Below are 17867 nucleotides of genomic sequence, written 5' to 3'. Positions count from 1 at the left end.
CCTTCACTGAGATAAACATTCCTGGGTGAATTGGAATCGTGACTTTGATTGGCTTGGAATATTATCAACAGATCGAAAAAAGGATCGTGAAATTACGCCCGCGGAAAACTAGCATTCCTGAACGTGAGAAATAAAGGGAGAAGCTGACTAGTTGTTGGGGGACAGTTCTTATCCATAGCTGATCTTTTGAAAGAGAACCGGTCACAACTGCGCTGGTTCAGCAATCCGAACATCAATGGGCCACTAATAACTTTACAAGTCACAGGAATGCATTTATTCAATGTATAATAGAGAAACTGTTTTACAGAAAACTTGCATCTTTTATCATTAAAAAAACACCCCTGACCTCCATTATGGTGAATTTGGCTGGGCTAAGATGATGTCATCAGTCTGCTGCAGTCAAGATTAAACATTTCCTCAGTCTCCTCTCCTCCAGTGATCAGATTGCAACATTGTATGTGTTGCATTATTATATGTTGTGGGTGCTGCAACCCAGGTCCATCAGCAAGGTGAATTAGGGTGCCGCTCAGGATGAATGGCATTGCAGCAAACGCATGTAAGGTGCTCTGCTGTGTGTTGCAGTTAAACTTTCCCATCACAGACCATTATTTTACCTCCTCTAAGCTTTTTTTGGCTTCTTGTTTTACCCTTGGACATTGTTGCACAATACCTTGAGTGCAGTGTTGGCAGACACACGGCTTGTCTATGCTCACATTGTTCTAGTAGCAGACCTGGATGACATAGTCATAACAATAGCTACTTTGATTCCCCAATTCCGTACATAAAGTACAACACCGGCAATAGGAGGAAATAACACGACCCGAGCTGATGGGTAAATTCCACTTAATGGACCGACTGGCAGTGGGAACCTGAGTGCCAGGGACGGGCAGGGCTATGCTGGGGATTCCATATTCCATGCTACTAAAAGATTTAACCACTTGCTGCCAGTCATCTCATCAGGCTACAGATGGGAATGTTTAGTTGTTCGGTGAGTTTGCAGAATCATTTGAACTGATCAGAAGTAGCATGTAGTGATGTTCAGGCCCATCCGCACCAGCAGTGTTGGTCCACAATGCCAAATGTCCCAATGCACCAACAAAAGCACTGTGCCTTACACCTTTGGCTTCATTCTTGTGTGATGTTGAGTGCCCAGGAAACAGAGGTGACATCACCCCCATCTCCCGGGAATTGTTTATCTCATGGATGATCCACTTCAATAAAAAAACAAACACTGAAAATGGTTTATGGCATTGAAGTTCTTCCACAACACATCAGAGCAGCAAAGTGCAACACTAGTGGTGTGAACCCAGCCTTAAGGTATGTACACATGATCAGGGGTGGAGATAGGGAGGTGCAAAGTGTGCCACTGCACAAAGGCCCCGAACCTTCCTCAGCCAACAGGGGCCTCTATAGGGCCCCAAAACTAGTTCAACAAGGAGACCTTATATCAGTTCTCCACAGGAGCCTACTGTTAACTACACCCACCACTGCACGCTTCAGATGATTAATATTATTACACAGTATTTTAATAGCGCCAACATATTACCAGCGCTGTACAAAGTCCATAGTCATGTCACTAGCTTTCCCTCAAAGGAGCTCACAGTCTAATGTCCCTACCATAGTTCTATCCCTTTATTACAGTATAAGGACACTTTTTTGGGGGAAAGCTATTTACCTAACTGCATGTTTTTAGAATGTGGGCAGAAACCAGAGCACTAGGAGGAACCTGCAAACTCCATGCAGATAGTGTCCTGTTGGAGATTCGAACCTGGGACCCAACGCTGCAAAGGCCGGAGTGCCCAGATGATTGTTGCCTGTAACGAACAGTCCAACATGTATACAGTAGTTCCCCAACATCCTTCGTCAGTCTGCCAGGACAGACTGATAAATCAGATTAATGACTGATCCATTAAAAGCTAAGATCAATGACTGATCAGGAATAGCCACTGTTCACTCCCACGGAGGAGAGCACAGAGGATGTCGTCCTCCCATCTTCCCTCTTCTCTCTCCGTTAAACAGAATGGTTGCTGGAATCGATCACAAAAGATAATTTCCAGCAACATCCACCTGATGTCTGTACAAGGCTTTATTCTTATTACTCTGAAATTACTTCTTATTATTCTTATTTATTCTACTGAATGCAATTAATGTGGTCTGCAGCCATGCATCCCATTGGTGTACCAATCCATTGTTTCTCCTGTTAATACAGTTTTAAATCCATATTTCCCACTTGACCCTATGCAGACCTTTGGTAAATGTTGAAAGGCCATCAAACCCCAACAGTCATAGCAAGTGTGAGCATTGATAATTTAATGGCAGCAATTTTTAAAAGTCTCTTCTAGGGACGTAATCCCAATGTCTGTCACTTAAGCACATTGGTGATCTCCGACCTTCTTCTGTTTTATGTCCTTAAACAATCTTTCATAGCATACATATATCTAATATTGATGGTGGCCCCTCTATACCCCTAAATTGACCACCACTGACTAAGATTAGGCTACTAGAAATCTCCAATGAAGCTCCAGCCTAATAAAGTGAATGACCAAAAGTGGTTAAATCATAGATGGAAAATTGTCCCTTGCAGGGGTCCAAAACTCCAGCATGCTGCCGGAATAGGGCAGCACTGACATATTATTAGTAAATGGAAAAAACATTGTAAGCTTCCAGTTTTAAAATTTAGAGGCCTTTCTATTGGGTTTTAAATGACTACAAATACCCCCCCCCCCCCCCCGGGTCTTTATCCCTGGTACATAGACAATAAGTAACGTTCCTGGTCCCATCATGTGATATGCAATGAATGGGATGTTGCATGTGCAGACGACTTCAAAATTGTCTGGTTGGGTTTCCATCGGAGGTTGTGGTCCTTGCTCACCTGTGGACAGATAAGAGAGACCTTTGAGGGGCAATTTAGGAATTCTTACAGGAGACTAGAGTTTTTAGGGGGAGATGTTAGGTCTGTTCATTGTCACCTAGGTCCCTATCTGGAGCACAGGCATTCCCAAATTACTTGGTCCAGGTGAGTGACACAGGTCAGGCCAAAAAGCCAGTTCGGGATGATAGCTTGGACATTGCCATCTGCTATATTTGTAACATGACAGGTCCCCTTTAGTGGCTGGGAAGACTTCTATAGCAGTATGGTCAGGGCAGGCTGCTGTCCATCATTCAATGTCCTCCTCACCAAATATGTCTGTTATATTGGCCATGCATGTGAGCTCCTCAGGTTTGTACATATCAGTGAACCCCATAATGAGCTCTTGTATAACCACCATGTTGGAGACATTGATGGCCCTTTAATTGATAGCACTAGTTATATGTTATGTAATCATGTTTGTGTATGCGTTGTGTTGATATGACACACTCGGGATACATCTTGTCTCACTAGCCAATGTTTCCTGAAACTTTCAAGGTGACTTATTTATATTTTTATGAAACATCCAACAATGTGACACAAGAGGATCCGGTGACACTGGTGATATCAGTGCTGCTTTATAGTTCATTGATGCCAAGTCAAACTAATAACCATTGTGCAACAGGTTCTCTTACAAATCCCATCATAGGGGACCAACATACCATCAATGGCATTATTTACTTCCCTTGGGAGTCATTGGGAACTTCCAAGTGTGGGAGGGGAGAGCAAAGCCAGCACAAACCCCAAATGACCGCCGGCCTTCCCAATCAATTTCTGCTCCCCATTATTGTATAAAGGTCACATAAGGTGCAGAGATCTGTGCAGGGGGACTTAGTATCACCCTTCTCTCTACATTCTGTTCTATCTTTCTCTCTACCCCCCTTTTTTCTGTCTCCGTCTGCCCTATCCTCTATTTATTTTCTCTCCCTTTTTCTCTCTCCCCCTCTTCATCCTCGTTCCTTTCCCCACTGTATGCCCTCTCCTTCCTTGTCTCTCCTTTTATTCCCTCTCTCTCTCCCTTCCCTCTTCTCTCTTCCGTCTCCTTATCTTTCCTCTCTTCTCTCTCCTTCTCCCTTCTCTCTCCTCTCTCCCCTCTCTTTCTTTTTCATCTCTCCCCTCTCCTTCCTTTTCCTCTCTCCTCTTTCCTCTTTCCTCTCTCCCCCTCCTTCTCTTTCCTTTCTCCTCTCTGCTTCTCTCTCCCCTCTCCTTCTCTTTCCTCTCTCCCCTCTCCTTCTCTTTCCTCTCTCCGCTCTCCTTCTCTCTCCCCTCTCCTTCTCTTTTCTCTCTCCCCTCTCCTTCTCTTTTCTCTCTCCCCTCTCCTTCTCTTTCCTCTCTCCCCTCTCCTTCTCTTTCCTCTCTCCTCTCTCCTTTTCTCTCCCTTCTCTTTCTCTTTCCTCTCTCCTTCTCTTTCCTCTCTCCGCTCTCCTTCTCTCTCCTCTCTCTTTTTCTTTCCTCTCTCCGCTCTCCCTCTCTCTCCTCTTTCCTCTCTCCCCTCTACTTCTCTCTCCTCTCTCCTCTCTATCCAATTCTCCCCTCTAATCTTTTTCTTTTATCCCTATCTCTCTTTCTCCTTCCCTACTCTTTTCCTCTCTTTCCTTTTCCCTCACTCGCTTATCCTCCCTCTCTTTCTCCTTCTCCTATTCTTTTGCTCACCTCCTCATCTCCTCACTCTCTTTCTTTCTTTCCCTCTTTCTTTCTTTCCCTCTTTCTTCCCCCTCCTTTCTGCTCTCTCCTCTCTATCCAATTCTGTCTTCCAATCTTTTTCTTTTTTTCTCCCTCCATCTCTTTCTCCTTTCCTTCTCTCTTCCTCTCTTTCCTTTTCCCTCACTCTCTTATCCTTCCTCTCTTTCTCATTCTCCTATTCCTTCTCTCCCTACCTCATCTTACGCTATCATTCCCTTCTTCTCTCCTTTCTTCCTCTCTCCCTTCCTCTTTCCCTTTTCCCCCTCTTCCTCCTCTCCCCTTTTATTACCCCTTATTCCTCCCTTTCATTCTGCCCTCTCTTTCTTTCTCCTCTCCATCTCTATCCCGCTCTGTTTTCTCTGTCTCTGCTCTCTCTCCCAAGTTTCCCTCTTGCCCCCTCTCTCCTTTCCCCTTTCCCCTCTTCATCTCTCCTTCTCTATCTGCCCTTTCCCTTCTTCCTGTCATTTTCTTATCCCTCTTTCCCTCCCTCTTGCTCTCTCTCCCTTCTCCCTTTATCCCTCTCTTGCTCTTTTTTGTTCATGTGGAACAGCTTCCATGGGGTGAAAGTGATGGTAAATCTCCCCAAAGGTACACATCTGGCAAACAAGTTGGCTTTTAACTATTCCCATCTCTAGATTTTAAGTTCCCATGCCTAATGTTCCAAAGGCCCTACTGCAACCGGAGGAAGCGCTGACTGCCAGGGGAGCAAAAGATAAAATAAAAGTGACTTTTGCAGTTCTGGAACTTTTACACATGGGACAGGACTTAGTATGGGGCAGACCTGCAGCTCCGATTCACAATCCTGCACACGAGCGTAAAACTGTTTTCTCGATGTTGCCAAAATACAGTTGCCATGTACAGGGAACCTGCATGTAAGTGCCACTTGTGACATCACCACGTTCAGGTGTTATTTTCCTGGAGACTGTTTACTAGATACAGCATCTTTGTGTCCGGGGAAACAGAGCCCTGTCCAAGTGTTTATTCCTCCATGCAAGAAAACAGCAGCAAAACAACGCTCGTTTCTCCGCACTGCTTTAAAGAAGAATAACAGATCAGTTGAAGGTTCAATGGGTTTTACATCAAAAACACTGCAGATTGTTTTTGTCTGGACTGTGTGACGGAGTCAGCTGTTCAGCAGACAAATCTGTGAATCTGCCCAATCAGAGAGAAGGGGAAATGTTTGCCATTAGATATTGTGTACAATCTGCAACTGATCTTTATGTATGTAGAACCAAAATTTGTCAATAAAGAGCTTTAGAGAAGAGATAATACCAAGTAAATCAGTTACATTCTTCCCAGTTGTCTCTTTGGACCACAAAATCTTATAAAGTGATGACAACGCTGCTTTTCCATCAGGCCAAGTGTTGTCAACCTAGAACAAAAAGTGTTATACTTGTAGTAAAGGGGGCATAAAAAATAAAGCCAGCACCATATCTATGGACTGGTAAGTTCAACATTAGATGATTCAACCCACTTTATGTGAAGGGTGCAGTAAGTGAGGGGTACAAGGTTTTCTTTTAAGGACTGCTGTGAACTTCGAGGATTAATTAGTCCACAGTGCCTGCAGCTACAGAGGTCAGTGGAAGATTTTTTAAAGCATTTTCACTTATTTTGAAGAAAATGTGAACACTTACAAGTCTATAGCTTGGCAACATGGTAACATTAGAATGAACACTGCAATGAACTAATACCCGGTGATTCTGCCATGAAGGTCCTTCTTCGGGTTCTTCCTGGTATAGGGTGACAACACTTTCTGCAAATTGCTCTCTTGCATTGTCTGATGGAAACTATGAGAGGGCCATCCCATACAACTCTACTTGCTAATTCTCACTCCAAAACTGGTTCTTAAAAAACCTTCATCTGCATATTTGGCAGTTGGTGACAGTGAATGGTACTGGCACAGCTCACCGCCACCCCATTCATTATCTATAGAGCTGCTGCAGGGGGAAGCTGCACGTAGCAGCTCCAGAGAGGCAGAGGTCCCCTGGTATGAAGAAGCAGTAAATGCAATGCAACTTCAATACTTGCATGGACCCCTGGCCTAAATATTGTTGTGCATCGTGTAGTTTGCCTCACACGACCACATAACATCAGTTTACCATTGCTGGTCTGAAAGGGCCCCTACTGCCCCACAATGTGCAAATTAAAGAAAAGCAATAAAAAAAGCTGCCAGGGTTATTGGAAATGTTATTGGAAATACAAGTTTCTGAAGTCATCTAAATGCTTCTTATAGAAACAATACTATAAAAAATAAAATGTTACAATACAATATAAAACAATACAAAACAAACAACACAAAGCAATATAAAACAATACCAAACAAGACAATGCTATACAAAGCACACAATATACATATATTCATTGTATTTGTTTGTTTATTAATACAGAAGAGACATAACAAGAATATAAAAAGAAAACTTTAATAAACTGGGGTTTATTAACACAGGGAAGAGAGTTGGGTTGGGGACACTTGCAGAGACAAAAAACATTGAGGGTCAAATTTCCCAAAAATGTTCACAGCAGTTCCTAAGGGCTCTTTCAGATCTGCACAGCTGACAGCTTATGGCCACAAATTGCTGCTCTATGGCCAGGAGAGGCAAATTGTACCATGGACAACACAAATTGCAGGGAGCTGTGGCTACAGCTGCACAGCCAAAAGAAAACTGCAGCTTTTGCAAATTGTGCCACAATCTGCCTCAGCCACGCGCAAATAAAGGGTCCCAACCGCTCCCATTCAGTTAAATGGGAGAGGTTAGGGCTATGATTGAGCCTGTGCCAGGCTGCTGCACTTAACCAAATGTCTGAAATGTGCAAATGTGAACCATCCATGTGCAGGGTGGAGCTTTAAAAAAATAGGTGCCTTACCAGAAATGCAACATTTTCCAATGCATTGTAAAGTAGCCTGGCCTCAACTTTTACCCCCTACCTTTACCTGACCTCAACATTTACCTCCAATCTTTACCTGACCTCAACATTAACCTCCAACCTTTACCTGACCTCAAAACTTACCCCCTACCTTTACCTGAACTCAACATTTACCCCCAACCTTTACCTGGCTTTAACATTTACCCCAACCTTTGCCTGGCTTTAACAATTACCCCCTATCTTTATCTGGCCTCAACATTTACCCCCTATCTCTATCTGACCTCAACATTTACCCCCTATTTTTATCTGGCCTCAACATTTACCCCCTATCTTTATCTGACCTCAACATTTACCCCCTATCTTTATCTGGCCTCAACATTTACCCCCAACCTTTACCTGGCTTTAACATTTACCCCAAACCTTTACCTGGCCTCAACTTTTACCCCCAACCTTTACCTGGCCTCAACATTTACCATTCATTAAGGAATCCTTTAGAAAGTTTAACAAATGTAAAATAATAGGACACTTTGTATATGTAGAATATTACTGCTATGTATTTTGGAAAATTCCAGTGTTTTATCAGGGGTGGCCAACCAGTGACGTCTTCTAATTCTTCCCATTCCAGTGAAATTAGGTCAACTCCCCAGAGACATTTTCCCAAAACAAAGAGTAGCTGTCACGAGTTTTTCCACGCTGGCTGCCGGTTTCCATTCTGTTTGTGCTGTTGGAGGAAATGGGAGAGGCTGGGGAATTTTATTGGCAATTCTTCATGCAAAATGAGCAATTAAAGGAAAGAAAAAAGCTGCCAACATTATTAGAAAAAAAGTTGCTGATAATCTAAATGGAACCCAAAATATACACACAATGCAATATAAAACAACACAATACAATATAAAACATGACAAGTTAATACAACACAAGACAATGCTATACAAAGCACACAATATAAACCTAATCACTGTATTTAATTGTTTGTGTCTTATAACAAAAGAGCCAATAACAAGAATAGGAATATGAAATTGTTTTTACTAAAATAGCATTGGGATTTATTAACACAGGGAAGTGAGTGGGTTGGAGATACTTGCAGGGACAAAAAAAAAACATTCAGGGTCGAAGTTCCCAAACTGGTTTACCTTCTGTGATTGAATTGACTGATTACTTCTCATTGTAGACTTACTGGAAATCACATTTGGATTTGAGCTGCTTTGTTACACTTTTAGTTTGTGTTTCTGTTTGAAGTCTTTGCTGGCTGTTGTGCCACCTAGTGGTGGGAAATGGTTTTGTCAGCTTCTTTTTGGGTTCTGTACCATGAAAAATAAAATCCAGCCAAACAATCAATAAAGCGCACAAGAAATTCTCAGTGACAATTTATTGGTTTTTCGAATAACCATTATAGACATAATAACCATAAAAAATACAAACTAAGTAAGTGCTCAGCAATTAAACTTGAAAAACAATTGACATCAGGAAACACAAATTATTGCCCCATTTGAGAATTGGTAATTGGTGTGGGATTGGGTAGCTCACGGAATTGTAGCCTATCCTGAAGGTGGAATAGATCGCTGCCATTAAATACCCTGATTCAAAAGAGGGCATGAGGATGTGAACCCCTTCTTTATGTTTAGAGTTGACCAGCCCCCGCTTAACCTGGTACCACCCATAACAACCAGCAGCACCAGGTATGCTGACCGCAGTGTACATTATCAACCAGCTCTGAGTGAAGCCAGCACCATATCTATTGGCTGCTGGTTGTTAAGGAAAGTACTGTCCCCGAGGACCAACATTTAGAAAGCTGTTTAAAGGGCAGACAATATAGCACCAACCACTTTGGTAAGCGTTGTAAGCGTTTTGTCATTCGTGGGGTGAAATTGCAACAATATTTGCACACAGCTGCAGGTATAGATGTACATAGCTGTACGTGGTGCCGATCTTCAGGCCACAACCGTTCAGCTAAAAGTGACATTTACAATCTGCCATGGCTACAGCCGTGTGCAGCCACATGCAAAAAAAAGGCTCTCAGCTGTTCCTATTCACTTGAATGGGAGAAGTTGGGGCAATCATTGAGCCCGTGGCAGAATGCTGGGGCTCACCATGTGTTGAAGTTAGCCTAATTTGGAAGTTACGCACCTGATCCCTCATCAGCAAATGTAATGCACTTATTCCATAACGCCCATACTGATTAAGGAAAAATACAATTCCTCATACAATCTGATCCTATTATCCTCCAAATAACAGGTACACGTATGCTATACATGTTCATTGACTATTGTAACCCAAAATCTTGCAGGCTGAGTAAATTAATTAAAACATATTGTGGTTTATTTATAAAGGAGTGAATCTGATATTCACTGAAACATTCTGTAGTGGAGGATCAATTACTGCCATTGAAACACAAGGACCTTCTATATTCTCTAGCAGGGAATGTTTCAGTGAATGTCAGATTTCCGTGCTTTATAAAAGATGCCTTAGTATAGTAAAATGACAAATGTAAACTGTCTGGCCTTATGAGACCTGGGAAAATTCAATATCCCATTTCCTAAATATTAACCCAACGCGTTCCGCGGATAATAGTGAGACGCTTCATCAGGTGATAGCTTAACTCATACACAAGAGCACTGCTAATTAGGAGCAGTCATTGCCAATGAAGGAAACACTATAGTTCCACAGGGGCCACCTGGGTCCTTCAAGCTAAACGGACCCTTCAACAGGGAAGAGATAACTTCAAATATACCCATTAATAATGATAGCAGTTTGACCAACTAATTTTCTGCAAATGGCAGGAATGTACCCAATGGTGGACATAGCCAACAATAAGCCCTGGTGCAGAACTGACATGAGGCCCCTGTTGGCTCAGGAGGGTCCGGGGGCCGTGGGTACAGTTTGCACCTTCCTATGGTGGCCCCTGCATGTGCCAGGCAATATAAAAACAAATAGAATTAGGATAAGGGTAATTCTAGTGTATACTTGATCTCTTCTCTCAGGGGATCAGGCATGCACTGCAGTTACCCACATGCTGATTTTATTTCTTTGAACCTGTACATTAATAACAACAAAAAAAAAAGTGTACTTGTAACCAAAGAATATTAAATGTGGAGTGTTATAAATATTTAATTATAAGATGCATCTCAAAAAAGGAGGATAGGTGGAAAATGGACAACTATGGCAGGTAACTAAACCCTCTGATACTCACCTGTCCCCGCTCTGTCATAGGTGCGTCTTGATTGGCCAGGCTGGGATAACATTACGCTTAGTTGCATTAATTCATTATCAGTACCTGCAAGAGAAGCCGAGATTGCCCGTAATCCCTGACAACAAAAGCTGAGCTGGTATTGCATCTGTCTCCTTCTGCAATAAATACCTGCCTGATGCCAAACTTTTAAAGTGGGACTTAAGTTCAAAAATAATTGATTACAATGTATGTGGCCTGAAAATAATCCCTGACCCTCTTCATTTGAAATCTCTTCTCGGATTGAATGTAATTATAGCAAAACCACATATATTAACGAAAAGGATTTTGCAGGGAAATGATGGAGTATTGGGTGTTTCCCAGTGGCCAGAGGGGGACAGGTAATTCTACACACCCAAAGTGTGAAATCGGATTGGTGCCAGGAGCTGGTTGCAGCCTGAAGTTTTAGCAGGAGAATTTGTATGTATAAAACTGTTTGATTTACAGGTAGGTTTTTGTGGCTTTGTTGACCCCCTGACAGGCTAACTTTGAAGCACGACTTATTTCTGTTTTATAAACAAACCACGCTTTGCCATTGTCGCCATCACCTCACCCTAAAAAAATACCATGCAGATGGGATAAAGGACCACCAAAAACATTCAAAACTACCTTAAAAGTATGATTAGGATCACGATATAGGACTGGCAATGGCACTTTACCAGTCACCTACAGCACTGCACTGGTTTCTAAAGAACCAGCATTTGAACATTTTACAGCAGCAATACTTCTTTCCCCACGCTGCATGTAGCATCTCACCTGAGGAAGTGTTCAGGTGTGTGAGGATGCAATAACCACATTCAGGCTATGTTCAGATTGGTGGGAAGGTTGCAGTGCAGTTACTGCCTTCTGACAACCATGTGGGATTGCCTGCTATTGCTGCAGGTCTGAATCTGTCCTTATAGAAGCAAGTCAATGTAACATTTCATTACAGTGGTACAATGTAGCAACTTGTTCCTGCAGATCAAAAAGTTTAAACTGAAAGTAAAAACACATAAATGGCATTTACCACTTCTGAGCACCAAGCTGTGGCCTATAGGTGGCCAGGAATAGCAACAGCTGTCAATCTTTAGGAATTTGCAAATGCTTTTGTAGGCAGTTGCTTGCAGTTAGAAGCCCTGCACTTTATAACTTTTTTTTAGGTAATTTTATAAATGTTTGGAATTGGTAATGGATTTTGCATACTGCATGTAACATATAAAAAAACATTCAACAAACCAATTGGTCCCATTGTTAACCTTGCAATGGCTAAATGCAGCAATATCATTTAAAATTCGGACAGCTTGACTTCTTCTGTTGTCTGTATGTAATGGAATATGCAGCATCCCTGTGGGGAATGTATAGAAAAAAAAATTCTAAATGTAAAGCATATTTCCAATTACCTATAGTCAACACTAATTAACAATTTCTAATTATTAAAAAAAAACATGGCAATCACCTAAAAAAAATACTAGATGGCTGTAAAAGAAAAAAGTGATATACAGTTCTTACTGTTAGCCTGCAACTCTTCCCCTGCAAAGTATTAGCCAATAGGATTGCTGTATTCATTAAAAACCTGTAGAAAACTTTTGCAAAGGAAAGGACATTTTCAACCAATAATCAATCAGACCATTTGCCAATCCACTGGCACCCTTAAAACTTTGTTCGGGTGACAACTGCATAGAAGAGGATTTCCCCCACGTGGACAGATTTCCACCAACTTCCTGTTGTGTCTCTTGGCCAGGAAATAAAAGCAAATCTCCACAATCAGACAATTGAACCTAATACCATACTAGGGATGTATTCATTCTCTACTCTATTTAAAATAATAAAATAGTGAAAAGCTCCCTATTGCACCTATTCCTATAAGTAAAAAGGCTGATATTGGGACCATCAAAATAATTTTGCACCCTAAGAGTTCCTCTGCTACCGGTACTGAACTGGCCAATGAACATTGCATTTTGCATCACATGTAATGCATGAAAATTGATTTCATGTTCAATGTTGTATATTGTATAGAGTGACTTTTTGTCACATTGCTGCACATTGACAGGTAAGAGCTGTGTATGGAATGCTGTAATGAAGACAAATCCCTGTACGGAATGCTGTAAACTTGTTTTGAAGCTCAGAACTGGGAGGTATTCATAAACACAATGACTGTATAGCTTGTGAGATGCTTTCTGAATGACACAACAATGAGACATGTTTATATATTTGTGTCTTCCTTTAATGTCTGTTGATGCCGCCTATAACTTCCTCCTCATCCAAATATATATGGGGGCTGATTGCAATCAGATCCGGGAATCTGTAAGGTTCTACCAATGTCCTTGGGTGAAATAAAGATTTACAGTGAATTGTTATTTTCCCTGCAGCTCTCCGCCCGGCTTTATGGAGATGAATGTTTGTTTGCCCGATATGAACTTGTCTTTGTGGATAAATAAGATTTGTAAGGGTGATCATGTGGTTGGGCACATGCATCTGGGTCCGGATGAATTCCAAATGTCATCAGAGGAAATAGAAAGGGTGAATATCCCAATTGATGATGCATACAGCAAACAAGAGGTCCTAACTCGTCACCACTTTATCCAAATACACTTAATGTTAATAAAATAGACCCAAAACATTAGGGGACCCTTCAAATCTGTGCAGTCCACTATGGGGTGTTTAATGCATATGTTAAGCCATGCATTGCATTCATTTGTAACATTCTACACTGTTCCAAAAATTTATAATGCATATTATTATTATTATTTTTAATATTATTAATATCCAGTAATTATATAGCGCTGACATAATATGCAAAGCTTTACAAAGCTCAAAGTCTTGTTACTAATTGTCCCTGAAAGCCCCTACCATAGTCATATGTCATTATCCCAGTCTAAGGTCAATTTTTTGGGGTGAGGGGGTTCTCTAACTGCATGTTTTTGAATGTGGGAGGAAAGCGGAGTGCCCGGAGGAAACCCACGCAAACTCCATTTTCACTAATGCACCACAATTCATGGCAACACGGGCGTTCTGAGAATTGCTGCCTAGTCAATATGTATTATGCTGCATGGCACCAATGTACATAATGCTTAAAACATAAGTTGGCCATTACACTTTCCCTTCCTTGGAACTCTGAAGATACTTTTGTCAGTCTATTGGCCATTTCATTTCCTTTGTAGCAGTTTGTTGAAGCTTAGATAGACGTGATTATAGGATATACCATGCATGTTTATGTGGCGGACAGACATGACACCTTGTAAGAAGACCCCATCACCAGGCTCCCTGCAGGCAGCATTCTACCAGCTGGGCTCTGTGTTCCCCTAAATGCGGCCCACACACAGCTGACAGCCGGCCACTCATACAATGGAACAGATGTGTGTATGGACACAACAGGTTCACCTTAAACTGATCATATTTGTGAAGGGAAGACAGGAAAGTGACAGCTCGGGACATGTGGCTGCTGTAAATTTAGGGCTCGGCGGGGCCTGACAGCTTTTGGCAGCTGGCTAAATGACGGGAGAAACCGGATACTGACACAGAATACACAATGACCACCTCATATAATGTCCCCAAAAAAAGCCATATACAGGGGACCTGTAAAAGATCCTGGCATCATATAGTACAGTGTTTCTCAATCAGGGTCCTCCGGTGCTTCCTAGGGGTTCCTCTGGCTATGAGCAGTTTCTGCCTCTCAGGTCAGTTTTCCTGACATCTGAAAGTTATTTCAAAAGTTCCCCCATGTTAAAAAGGTCAGGAAACACTAATCTAGTGTATGTTACTTCAACTCCCCCCACCTTTTAGATTGTAAGCTCCTTGGGGCAGGGCCTCTCCTCCTCCTGTGTCACTGTCTGTATCTGTCCGTTATTTGCAACCCCTATTTAATGTACAGCGCTGCGTAATATGTTGGCGCTATATAAATATTGTTTATTATTAATAATAATGTACAACCTCCTCCTACATTGGTGTGGCCAATGACCACTGCTGTTCCCTATGGAGGAGGAAGCCTAGTCTTTGCCCTGGGCCCACTCCTTCATAGAAAGAACAGTGCTGTTCATACCGCATTCGTTTGCTTCCACTTTCAATCATTTCCAGCGATTTATTAAATATTGTAAGCATGAAAAGCAAGATAATAAATATTACAGGGAAATTAAAGCAATTGTCTCCTTGGTGCAGACTGAGACTGCCGTGTCCTTAAAAAACATTGCGCAGCTGTCAGGTGACATTTATTGCTCCGTTCAATCGAAGTGGAAAGACAGAAAGAATCCTTTGTATATTTTAAATGTGAAGTTTTACAAGGTGGTAAGATAGTGTAATGCAATACTTCCTGTTAGCCAATGAAATTAAAGTGCATGAAAACCGTAAACTGATTTGGTTGGATGAGACTTTTATGTAACGTAGACAATTGCCATTTGTTTTTCTTTCTTGTTTTTTATATATATACAAGAATTGTTTGCACTTTTTTCACCCCTTGTGGCATGTTGCTGATCTCTTGAGAACTTTTTGCAAAGACTTTCTGCTTGCATGCACTCTGGTGATGGTTGCACTGCATTTCTCAGGGTGGGGTCCTGATGGTGATAACAGTGGACATTGCCTTAATAATGAATGTTTAAACAGCAACTTGTCTTCAAGGCTGTGTGATGGGGTAACCTGTAATTAAAATGCCTCTATTGGGTGGGTTGGCTTTGCAAGCAGGTGACAACCGAAGCTTGGAACAGGTGTTTTGCATGCTACTTTTTTTTTAATCTGTAAAGTTAAATTTTTATTTAAAAACACATGAAAAAAAGATTTACTTACCTTATCCAATGACCCCATCCATGCTTATATTGTAGCTGATGCCATGGCTTGGCAATAGGCCCTTAGCATAGTCATTTACTATCAGTCCTGCATTGTAAAGTTGATTGCAGTGACTTCTGCATGGAGCAGCTTAGTGCACATGAAGGGGGAACCACTTGTATGGAGGAGGAAGTCTGCAGGAACAAATTTTGCACGTTTTTAACAAACTTCTTTTCACCCCCCCCCCCCCCTCAACTAAAGAGGCATTTAACCCTTGCAGCGCAGAGGTAGCCCCATTGCAAGAGACTTTTGGTAAAGCTCCTGTGCTTTACCTTAAAATCCCTCCACAGTTCTTGTCCCACTTACCTTTCTGCCCTGATAGAAAAATACTGCCCTAGCCACTCTCTTCGCTCCTCCAATGACCTACTAATGACTTCCTCATAAACTCATCACACGCACGGCTCCAAGACATTTCTAGACCTGCCCCTATTCACTAGAATGGTCTTCCTCCTCCTATTCGGCTTGCTCCTACTTTTTCCACATTTGAAAAGCCCCCAAAACACAACCTTCAACCTCACCTACCCATCTTCTGCCTCCTAAACCATCACTACTTCCCATCAGTCCATATCCCCCCTCCTATTGTGTGATACTTCCCCCACCTCCTAGATTGTAAGCTCTTCGGGACAGGGTCCTCTCCTCCTCCTGTGTCACTGTCTGTATCTATCTGTCCTTTGCAACCCCTAATGTATGTAGAGCGCTGCGTAATATGTTGGTGCTATATAAATACTGTTTATTAATAATAATAATAATCATACAATAAACATGCACACACACCAGGCCATAGTTTTTACAACATTGCAATATAATGTCATGCAGCCAGTGTAATATTTTTCTCCTTTCGCAGATACAGTACAAGAATTTCTCACTATTCTCCTCAATAGTTACCGTAGCTGTTTTGTGTCATTTTTTCCTCCTGGGACTCTGAAATAATGACTGGTATTGAAGAACCCAAACATTCACTTTTACTTTATTGCGCTCAGACTGTAGCTGCGTCCTATTTCCAAACACTTTGCTGGTTTCTGTTGATGCACCTGTGTCCGGGTTTGCAGCCATGCTCTGTTCAGCGGTTTGTTGTAAACAGGAAGCTCAGGCGGTTGAATGAAGCTTTGGCACCTGCAAGGAGTCGCTGTGACCGTGGAGTGCGCTGTTCACCTCTAGGGGAGGCTGTGCAACGCAGGACAGGGAACACATTGCATGTGTCGAAACTTTATTAGATCTTTTTCATTGCTAAGTGGGCTGGAAATGTTACAACTTGATTGAACAATTTTCAGGGCTTGTTCACATGGGCAGTTGATTTGCAGTGCAGTTATTGCATACTAGGAATTCAATTTAAAGTTCTACTTTTAAAATATTTTTGGATCAGGCAGGATATTTTTTGCAGGAAGAGCCAGGTGATGTTCCTTCTGCAGTCTTACCTGTCCGATCGCTTTGTGCAACTGTCATAAAAGCTAAACTGTATGTGATATCTAGCCAAAATGATACCCGCCAATCTCAGGTTCCTGGGATTGAATGAACTTCTGCACAGTCATCCCAGTCTGGCCAATCAGGATGGCTGAAAATAGGAAGAGAAGAAGGCGGTTGGAATGGAGAATTCCTGCGTCTGAATGGGGACAGGTGAGTATTGTGAATTTTGTTTAACCTTAAAGTGGAACTAAATTAAAAATAAAATTACAAAAAATCACCAGCAGTTTTACTTTCGCAGAGCCCCTGATTTCTCCGGCACTGTGCTTGTTTGGGTCCCGCACCAGGATTTCAGGATGGCGCAGGACCCAAACAAGCATTGGGCACCGCCATCTTCCTCCATCTTCTTTCTTCTTCTGGCTACATCACCCGATCTTGCACTGCTCAGGCGCCATATCGGGTAACGTAGCCTTCTCTAAATGAGAAAAAAAGAGTGCCGATCTCACTGCACATTTTTGTTTTTCCATTACAGGAAGACGCCCCTTCTGCACATGCTTAAAATCAGGCACGTGCAGAAGGGGCAGCCAGGAGCCTCCTGGGATACGTGATGAGGATCTGCACTCCCATGTGAAGGGGCTTCACCTTTTGGTTTTAAATAATTTTTACCTGGGTAGACAACCCAGTTTATGTAAAGTACAAATATGGGTGATAGGTCCATTAAAAAAAAAAAAAACTCTTACCTTTACGGGTAAAAAGCCATCCTGGTCCAATTGGTCCAGCGCCATCCCATCCTCCTTCTTCTTACCAACATGGGCTGGACACTGGGTGCCACCATCTTCTTCCTTCTTCTAGTGACGTCAGTGCAGGTGTGACATTGGGTGACGCATCATCCTCTAAATGTAAAGAAAAAAAATTCTGACCTCCCTGCGCATTTCTGGAAAACCCCTTCATCACATGTCTGACATTTTAACAAGCAGCCTGGGATATGTG

The 17867-nt window shown here is 42.1% G+C and overlaps 1 long non-coding RNA gene across 2 annotated transcripts; it reads right to left on the bottom strand.

Moving 5' to 3' along the window:
• Positions 1–6948: 6948 nt before the first annotated feature.
• Positions 6949–16615, bottom strand: LOC140336391 (uncharacterized). 2 transcript variants are annotated; one of them, XR_011921886.1, is made up of 3 exons: positions 16362–16591; positions 15438–15610; positions 6949–12006 (listed from the first exon to the last, which is right to left on the bottom strand). It is a non-coding gene; the product is annotated as an uncharacterized lncRNA (long non-coding RNA). The 2 variants fall into 2 exon arrangements; XR_011921885.1 differs by having other exon boundaries at positions 6949–15610; positions 16362–16615.
• Between the last annotated feature and the right edge of the window lie 1252 nt (positions 16616–17867).

This window comes from Pyxicephalus adspersus, chromosome 8 (genome assembly GCF_032062135.1).
Source record: "Pyxicephalus adspersus chromosome 8, UCB_Pads_2.0, whole genome shotgun sequence".
Lineage (NCBI taxonomy): Eukaryota > Metazoa > Chordata > Amphibia > Anura > Pyxicephalidae > Pyxicephalus > Pyxicephalus adspersus.
This window is presented reverse-complemented; position numbering and strand designations above follow the sequence as displayed.